The sequence below is a fragment of the Borostomias antarcticus genome, assembly GCF_949987555.1.
Source record: "Borostomias antarcticus genome assembly, chromosome: 19".
In the NCBI taxonomy this organism is placed as follows: Eukaryota; Metazoa; Chordata; class Actinopteri; order Stomiiformes; family Stomiidae; genus Borostomias; species Borostomias antarcticus.
Window position 1 is genome coordinate 21020242 of NC_140252.1, and position 10987 is coordinate 21031228.

Consider the following 10987-nt stretch of genomic DNA (forward strand, 5'->3'; position numbering starts at 1 on the left):
GGAGAGAGACCATCCATGGAGAGGTCTCTCCCGCTGTGTGGACTGGAGGCTGTTGTTAGTCTTATGAGACTGAACCTTGCCTACACGATGTGAGAAGCCAGCTGTGGTATTTTCTGGGGAGCTCAAACCCTTTTCCACTACTTTCATTTACAATACCTTGATACCTTTCCTTTATCACAGTGAACCAAGCTAGCACGTTCACGCAGTGGCGCTATCCTATCCTAACCGCCGAGTGCTGAGGAGGGCTGAGCTGGGGCAGACAGACGGCTGTTATTGTCTCCATGTGACAGAACGGAGGATCAGCACACACCTCAGAGCCGCTGCATATCTCACTCGTCTTCTGACAGCTTCCTCCGCGCCAAGCCACGTTCTGCTGGATTAGCTCGTCACCCCCCCCTCTTTTCTCAGAGAACGCGTATCTTTATCGTCCCCTGTCATCACCAGAACCCAGCTTTCCGTCGCTCTTCTCTGTATGGAGGTACGAGAGGGCCGGGGGACTGCCAGCGTGAGCTGAATAATCACCTGGCTCCATGAGAAAGATCCTCCAGAGGCCTCGCGTTGTTGTCATGTGCTGTTGGAAAACACTGTGAATCAAGGTTGGAGCACCTCGAGTCTGCGGGAGCTGAGCTAACGAGAGCAGAGAGAGGCTGATTACGGCTCGGGCAATCTGGAGACTTCGCCTTCAGTTAGGAGAGAACGAGCTCCTTCTGTTACACAACTAAATGGCTCCCTCACGAAGAAAAGGATCAAAGGGGTGATGGAGGCTGATGGAACTGGATATATATTGATTTTTAACTAAGACACGCGGCGTCTGTCGGTGTCATCTCGCTGATGTACCGTTAGCGGCGCCTGTGTCTGATGATAACGCCCGATGCATCATCACCATTACTCACAGCAGACGTCTCTAAAAAGGTTTTGAGCTGAGGAGCGATGCTTAATGGCCAGGAAGTTCCGCAGAGGAACGCGCCGGAGCGTGCATTTCCTGTTCTAGCCTCCTCCGAGGCCTCTCTCTGCGACGGAGGGCAGTGGAATGCCTGTCACGGCGCTCTGGGCCGCGCTGCGTCTTATCAGTCCGAATGGCAAAATAATGGAGCGAAAATGCTCTCTGTTTGAGATTGATAAAGGCAGGGAGACTGTTTTTCCCATCAAACACTCGGGCTTATCAGCGATGCCAGTCTCAGGAGGCTGTCTGCGCCGGGCAGCCCACGCTCTGAGGAACACCGCCGACACACCGACCCAACAAAGCTTTGCTACTCTGCTGGTTATTGACACATCTCTGATTTTCTTTATTAAAACACATTTGCTCTACCTGAAGATTGCACACGGCTCTCTGAGACGTCCAAAAGTATATCCAGGGTTTATTCAGGATGTTATATTATATATCCAGGGTTTAGTCAGGATGTTATATTATATATCCAGGGTTTAGTCAGGATGTTATATTATATATCCAGGGTTTAGTCAGGATGTTGTTATATTATATATCTAGGGTTTAGTCAGGATGTTGTTATATTATTAAGCCTCTGGACAGACCTGGAAAACCCAAGCGTGTAGTGAGGGTGAACTGGGAATGCCTGGAGGAAGAGCCTGTCCGGAGAGATTTCAACTGGCGGAGCTTCTAAGGAATCCCTGTGGAGGTTGGGGACATCGAACATGAGTGGTCCTCCATTGCTGAAGCTGTGGCCTGAGGGCCATAGGTACCTCAAAGGGCAGTAACCCTCGGACACCGTGGTTGACAGCGATGGTAAGGGATGCCATCCGACTGAAGAAGGAGGCCTTCTGGGACATGTTAACCCGGGAGACCCCAGAAGCAGTTGCAGGGTATCGACGGGACCGGAGGGCTGCGGCCTCGGCCGTGACCAAGGCAAAGCAGCGGGTGTGGGAGGAGTTCGGAGAAACCATGGAGAAGGACTTTCAGTCGGCACCAAAGTGTTTTTCTGGAAGACCATCCGACACCTCAGGAAGGGAAAGCGGGGAAACATCCAAGCTGTATACAGCAAGGATGGGCCCAGGGACTGATGAGATCCGTCCAGAAATGCTGAAGGCGCTGGGTGTTGAGGGGCTGTCTTGGTTGACACGCGTCTTTAACATTGCGTGGAAGTCCGGGTCAGTGCAAAAGGAGTGTCAGACTGGGGTGGTGGTCCCAATATTCAAAAAAGGGGACCAGAGGGTGTGTGCCAATTATAAAGGCATCACATTATTCAGCCACCCAGGGAAAGTGTACTCCAAGGTGCTGGAAAGGAGGGTCCGGCCGATAGTCAAACCTCAGATTGAAGAGGAACAATGTGGATTCCGTCCTAGTCTTGGAACCACCGACCAGCTCTTCACCCTCGCAAGGATCTTGGAGGGGGCTTGGGAGTTTGCCCAACCTGTCTACATGTGCTTTGTGGATTTGGAGAAGGCTTATGACCGGGTCCCTCAAGAGGTCTTTTTATTTTGCTTATGCGGTTATGCGGGAGTATGGGGTGAGGGGGGCCCTACTTAGGGCCATCCAATCCCTGTACACCCAGAGTGAGAGCTGTGTCCGTGTCCTCAGCAGTAAGTCAGTTTCCTTTCCGGTGGGGTTGGCCTCCGCCGGGGCTGCGCTTTGTCACCAATCCTGTTTGTGATTTTCATGGACAGGATATCGAAGCATAGCCATGGGGAGGTGGGTTTGCAGTTTGGTGAGCTGGGGATCGCGTCGCAGTTGTTTGCAGATGATGTGGTCCTGATGCCATCATCAGGGCTCATTGTGTGTTGGAGGTGGAGATGTTCAGTAGTGTGTGTTGGGGGTGGAGATGTTCAGAGGGCTCATTGTGTGTTGGGGGTGTTGATGTTCAGTAGTGTGCAGAGGGCTCATTGTGTGTTGGGGGTGTTGATGTTCAGTAGTGTGCAGAGGGCTCATTGTGTGTTGGAAGTGTTGATGTTCAGTAGTGTGCAGAGGGCTCATTGTGTGTTGGGGGTGTTGATGTTCAGTAGTGTGCAGAGGGCTCATTGTGTGTTGGAAGTGTTGATGTTCAGTAGTGTGCAGAGGGCTCATTGTTTGCCAGGCTGTAATTAGAGTGGAGGTGCTGTCAGCGCCCAGGTATGCACCACAGCGCCGTGGACGCGTCTGTCACTGCACACCCCTCCCTTCTGAGAGCGCACGCCGCTTCTGCCCGCCCACACACGCGCACACGCACACACGTGCACGCACACATGTCCACGCACACACACACACACGTGCACACGTTCACGCACACACACACAGCGATATGAGGGAGGAGTGGGGAGGAGGAGGGGGGGGGCTGTGGAAACATGTGCGAGCCCAGATAGGAGTCCAAATCCCAGCGATTGTATTGGTTTTGTGATAAGAGTGACTGATATGGCCCCCCGTCAGCTGCTCTCTCAACAATGACGCGCTCGATAGCAGAATATAAATTACCACGCGTTTAATCAGACCTTTCCAACGTGTGAAATATCAAAAGTTAAATTCAAGTAAACAGACTTTAACCTTCAAATACAGAAAGTGACCTTAACGTCTGAGCAATGATCAGGCCTAAACGTGGATCTTTAGTCGGAGACCTTTATCCTCACTAATAATAACTGATTGGATCTAATGTGAATATTAGCGTCTCTTTGGGACTGTTCATTATTCAGAATGAGCAGTCAGGCTGGCTGTCCTTATCAAGTCACCCCCTTCTTTTGCTCTTGGCTCTCTGCTTTTTGTCTTCCCATTCCTGCTTAGGGCTATATCTAGTTTACTCTATATCTAGTTTACTCTACATTCTTTAAGAGCCTGTCTGCTACAGTAAGTGCTTATTGTGCTTTGTTATATGATTCACTTAAATCCTGTTATGGACTACAGGGATAGCTAACGCATAATGGCCTACCATGTAGGCAACTCTTCTGTACTATTCATCTTACTTTTATCTACTCTACTGATAGTCATGTTTCTTATTATGAAGTATTTAGCCCATGTTTATTGCTCTGTAAATGTTCTTAGCCAATAGACAAACATTTTCCAGGAGCTTGCTTGATCATCTCGTTGAGAGAGGTCAGGGAATAATTTTTACAGCTCACTTTTCCGGCCCCCGGGTGAACTGGAAGATGTAGGGGTAGGAGCAGTGGCAGTCAGGTGGGTCCTGGTAGCCCAGAGCCAGCCGCTTCTATGGCTAATGTGTTGCATGCCCTGACGGGGGGTTTCTATGCACCAGAAGGGCCCTTGAGCAGTTACACTATCCCAGCCAAACAGAACCTCCAGCCCAGAGTCCTTGGGACACAACATTCTGGCGCTAGAAATCCAGAGCTGCATTCTAGTGTAACGGAAGGATCCGGAGGCTTTTGACAAAAACAATATAGGAATAGGCCTACACTGTAACGCTGTGTTCACTTCACATTATAACAATGAAACTGGTGATTTATGAGTTTGAGCTATATAGTAGGCCTATCTTAGTGGATACTATATCCTAGTTAATATCAACTTTGAAATAAAAATAACAGGAGTCACGAAGGGAGAGTTGACGCATGGAGAGAAGGAGAGTAATACTGTCAGAGGAACAAACCTTGATTAAGAATACAATATTTAAGCTGGCACAAGCAGATCAAATGACAGGGCAGTTCGGCACCACTACAATATACTGTAAGCCTCAACACGCTGGACTTGATTGCCGCTTGGCACACTGTCAGCGCCTACTGTTGCTTTCTCAGGTTCCCGCTCTCGAACCTGATTAAATCAAGAGGGGACAGAGCATGTTGACGGTCCCATAGGCCTGCAGTGCAAGAGGATGGTTTAGTGTCTAAATCAGCGGCCCCCAACCTCTTCTGCACCACAGCCTGGTTTCACATTGGTCATCCGGGGGTCACACATGGCTGACTAGGCTATTTCCAGGCATAATAGCCTACATCCCTCCAAATGCACTGCCATTACATATTTTAATTATATCATAATCATCTTTATTGTAGATCTAGTAGAAAATAATGCAAATAAAAATAGCATGCAGGATGTGATGGCAAATGCAGACATTTTAATTTGTGACATTTTTTTTTTAAACACTCGTGATTCGCCTGTCGATAAGAATGACAGCTAAGCAAGTGGGCGTTTGTGCTGTGAGTGAGTAGATATTATGAAAACTAGTAATTCCCGTCATTGTGGTCATGATTGGTGCTTTGCAGTCGTTTCCATGCAGCCCGGGGGTTGGACGGCAGATATAGGCCTACAGGGCAAGACCATACAACCATAACCACTTAGTAATGTTAGACAGATAGATAGCCCGTTGAGATTTAAGTTAACGTCCCTCCCGGAGGATCCGTTAACGTAATCCTCCCATCATTTCATGACTGTATTAACAACGCGTAATTAAGTTGTTCTGCTAATTTGATGTGAGATATGAAGGAGCAGGATGAAGCATGTTGACGCTTCCAATGGACTAACGTCTAAAGTGATACGCACAGAGGGTAAAATTAACTTTTTGGCTCACGGTGAGTCACCTGCCAAGGGGACTGTAGATGAAAAAAATCTACCGGCAAAGTTTTTTTTTTTTCCAGATAGCCTTCCCAAATCTAGTCGCCAATTGGAAATTTTACTTGCATTTGGCCGGTGACAGGTGTTCATTTTCAGCCCTGGATACGCATACAATTGTACATTATGTACTGTAAGCAGAGGTGAATGCCAATACTTTTCCAGTGACGTCACCAGGCCCCAGGCCATCCTGAATGGCACTGACTAAGCACTTTCAGTTCTCTGAGTGACAGCACTTTATATATAGGCTATATTTTTTAACTGAAATAACCCTCTGACATCATGAATGTGTTATTGTTTCTGTCTGTTATTGCTTTTGTCTGTTGTTGTGCCAGATTTGTTGTGTGTGTATCTCTACTATGGAGCCGACGGTTACATTTCACTACGTTGTATTATGTGACGAATAAACTCTGAATCTGAATCACCTATAGTATCCTATTAGCCTATAGTATCCTATTAGCCTATAGTACCCTATTAGCCTATAGTATCCTATTAGCCTATAGTATCCTATTAGCCTATAGTACCCTATTAGCCTATAGTACCCTGTTAGCCTATAGTATCCTATTAGCCTATAATATCCTATTAGCCTATAGTAGCCTATAGTACCCTATTAGCCTATAGTACCCTATTAGTCTATAGTACCCTATTAGCCTATAGTATCCTATTAGCCTATAGTACCCTATTAGCCTATAGTACCCTATTAGCCTATAGTACCCTATTAGCCTATAGTACCCTATTAGCCTATAGTATCCTATTAGCCTATAGTACCCTATTAGCCTATAGTACCCTATTAGCCTATAGTATCCTATTAGCCTATAGTACCCTATTAGCCTATAGTACCCTATTAGCCTATAGTACCCTATTAGCCTATAGTACCCTATTAGCCTATAGTACCCTATTAGTCTATAGTACCCTATTAGCCTATAGTACCCTATTAGCCTATAGTACCCTATTAGCCTATAGTACCCTATTAGCCTATAGTACCCTATTAGCCTATAGTACCCTATTAGCCTATAGTACCCTATTAGCCTATAGTACCCTATTAGCCTATAGTACCCTATTAGCCTATAGTACCCTATTAGCCTATAGTAGCCTATTAGTCTATAGTACCATATTAGCCTATAGTACCCTATTAGCCTATAGTAGCCTATTAGTCTATAGTACCCTATTAGCCTATAGTACCCTATTAGCCTATAGTACCCTATTAGCCTATAGTACCCTATTAGCCTATAGTACCCTATTAGCCTATAGTACCCTATTAGCCTATAGTACCCTATTAGCCTATAGTACCCTATTAGCCTATAGTAGCCTATTAGTCTATAGTACCATATTAGCCTATAGTACCCTATTAGCCTATAGTAGCCTATTAGTCTATAGTACCCTATTAGCCTATAGTGTCCTATTAGCCTATAGTACCCTATTAGCCTATAGTAGCCTACTTGTGAAAGCCGAATCAGCTTAGACGATAGGAAATATAAAGACAGAATAATACTGATAAAAATATAAATCTAGAAGGCTATTTTCACCAAGACCAGCAGGCCTAAACCATGTTGGGGGGAGGGGGGTCACAAAATAATTTGATAAGCGGACCACCCGTAAGGGGGCAACAGCACCAACACAGCAGATGTCTTCTTCCAAAGACACCAGCAACAGGAATCTGGACCGCCACCCATAAAAGAGTTTGAGGACGCAAATTACACAGTCAGCTGGCTGTGTTGTGGTGGGCCTTCAGCAGATGGGAGAGGGATTTGAGAGAGCTGGGGTAATTGCTATACTTTGGACGGCTGGCTGTCCTAAAATTCACCTGGGAATATAGTCAATCAGATTGTGATGCAGAGCATGTTGAGAAATATCAGGGGCATATTCTCCCTCCAAACATTTGTTATTATAGTGTAGCAGTCTACATACACCCTAGCACTTTACCACAGATACCAGTCTACATACACCCTAGCACTTTACCACAGATACCAGTCTACATACACCCTAGCACTTTACCACAGATACCAGTCAACACTAGCACTTTACCATAGATATGTCTACATACACCCTAGCACTTTACCACAGACACCAGTCTACATACACCCTAGCACTTTAACACAGATACCAGTCTACATACACCCTAGCACTTTACCACAGATTCCAGTCTACATACACCCTAGCACTTTACCACAGATACCAGTCTACATACACCCTAGCACTTTACCACAGATACCAGTCTACATACACCCTAGCACTTGACCACAGATACCAGTCAACATACACCCTAGCACTTTACCAGATACCAGTCTACATACACACTAGCACTTTACCACAGATACCAGTCTACATACACCCTAGCACTTTACCACAGATACCAGTCAACATACACCCTAGCACTTTACCACAGATACCAGTCAACATACACCCTAGCACTTTACCACAGATACCAGTCTACATACACCCTAGCACTTTACCACAGATACCAGTCTACATACACCCTAGCACTTTACCACAGATACCAGTCTACATACACCCTAGCACTTTACCACATATACCAGTCTACATACACCCTAGCACTTTACCACAGATACCAGTCGAAATACACCCTAGCACTTTACCACATTTACCAGTCAACATACACCCTAGCACTTTACCACAGATACCAGTCTACATACACCCTAGCACTTTACCACAGATACCAGTCTACATACACCCTAGCACTTTACCACAGATACCAGTCGAAATACACCCTAGCACTTTACCACAGATACCAGTCAACATACACCCTAGCACTTTACCACAGATACCAGTCAACATACACCCTAGCACTTTACCACAGATACCAGTCTACATACACCCTAGCACTTTACCACATATACCAGTCTACATACACCCTAGCACTTTACCACAGATACCAGTCTACATACACCCTAGCACTTTACCACATTTACCAGTCAACATACACCCTAGCACTTTACCACAGATACCAGTCTACATACACCCTAGCACTTTACCACAGATAGCAGTCTACATACACCCTAGCACTTTACCACAGATCTGGTCTACATACACCCTAGCACTTTACCACAGATACCAGTCAACATACACCCTAGCACTTTACCACATATACCAGTCTACATACACCCTAGCACTTTACCACAGATACCAGTCTTCATACACCCTAGCACTTTACCACAGATACCAGTCTACATACACCCTAGCACTTTACCACAGATATGAGGTCATGGTCAGTCAACACAGCGAAGCTCCAACAATTGAGTTATGGGGCGAAATGGTTTCCTGTGCTTCCTCTTGCTGAAGGCGTTTTGTAACCACAGCCCATGACAGTTCACTAGATCATTCTCCAGTCTTAATCTCACCCAAGGTCATTATTTTACACTGGCTTTATATTTTCCAAGACCCATTTCACATCACAAATTGTATCTTTGATGGGAAAAAAGAAAAGATCTATCTTAGGTATACAAAGGTGACAAATTATTTAATGTCTGGAAATAAAATGATTACTGTACATTTACTGATGAAATCTGTCTGTGCTAGGGCTGGGTTAAAAAAAAAAAATTAATCGATTCATGAATCCCAAATTCGATATTTTATTTAATGAATGAATGAATAAATTAAGGATTGAATAGTTCATTAATTCATTCAATGATTTATTCATTCATTCATTTTTGGAAATCAGTATCGATACCCAGCCATAGTAGGCCTGTTGATGAGTTGCATAACTTGGCAGTCATGTAATTAAGGTTACAGCAAAAAAAAAAAACTGGTTTTAGTAACACTAACCGAATGGATATTGAATCAAATCCAATCGAGATAATCGATTCTGAACCTTGTGAATCGGAATCGAATCGATTCTTGAAATTCGAATCGATACCCAGCCCTAGTCTGAGCATGTGTAAAAGTACAGTTATCAACGTAAAAAATAAGGTTTCCACAAATAGGATGAATCAATAATTGTGCATACAGAATTGGCTACCAAGTAAACTGATACACAGGTTACTAAAAATGCTCCGTTAAATATGCATCCAATACAATCCATCTGAGTAGCCAGGAGCACATTAGCAGTTCTTCATGCCTGCTCTCTCTGGATCATAACAGGCCTTGGGATGGCGCTACGCCAGATTATCTCCCAGCATGGAGGACCTGCGAGTGCAAATGTCAGATTCATCCCCTCCCAGCGGACGGCACACCTCAGGTTAAAATGGAGGCATCATTTCTATTCCACTCAGGCAACAGACTTTCCCCGCGAAGGTGAACAGCACATTAATGCAAATTGCCTGCCGGTCCTATGCTTATATGCTAAAGTGAGATCAACTTGATATTTCAGATGCAAAAATGGTGTGAAAACCAAAAAGAATAACCAAATAATGTTAAAATAATAATATGATGCAGTACAACAAGCTGTTCTGAGTGAATATCAATTGTTTTCATGCCTTTAGACTATCTCTGAAACACTGCTTTGTGTTTCAATTATAATAACATATTATATATAAATTATATAATAACAGCTCTGGTGATTATACCCACTCTCTCATTATTAGATCTGGTGATTATACCCACTCTCTCATTATTAGATCTGGTGATTATACCCACTCTCTCATTATTAGATCTGGTGATTATACCCACTCTCTCATTATTAGATCTGGTGATTATACCCACTCTCTCATTATTAGATCTGGTGATTATACCCACTCTCTCATTATTAGGCTGCAAACTTCGGATAAATATTTTGTCGCTGTCAGATAAAAAACAATCTCCAAATTGGCAGGTTTTCAGAACGTTGAAAAGAACATTACAATTTCTTTGTTTTTGAACATTAAATTGTGTTATGCGCCATTTAAAATACATTTAACTGGTGCCAGAGCTGGGAGGTGTTCAATTCAATTCATTCTCCAGTCATAAGCGTGCCCCGCGTCCGCTCCCTGGTGATACCCGTCACCGTATCCCATGGATGTATTATATAAACTGGATACAGCCACTCCATTCACTGGCCGCTATCAACAATGAAGCCCTATTGAACCGCGCCATCTTGGCAAAATTTGTAGTCATTTGACTATTTCCGGTTACTTTTGACTTGCGCAGTTGTGCTTTTCTGGCCTTCCGGTTACTTTTGACTTGCGCAGTTGAGCTTCTCTGGCCGACGCGCGTCCACGAAAAAGTTCACATTTCTCTGAAATGTAGACGCGCGTTCCCGGCTGGTTGATGTGTAGCATGAAGATGAAACGATACACTGAGTTTGGGTGTTTTCAGTCAACGTTGGCGTTGACCGCTTCCAGCTATCGAATGGCCGACTGGTGTAAGATGGATAGCCTAACGTTAGAGAGATAAATGTAGGCTATGGTTATGTTAATAAAGCTAACAATGATGTTGTAACATGCATGCAGCACTGCCGATCTGATCTGAACGATTGATTCATTATTACCATGGATCGGTATTGGGATTGATCAAGGGCGAGTGTGAAATAGCAGCCATGAACTCAGCGGGTTTTCCGAGATGCGGTAGCCGCGGCCA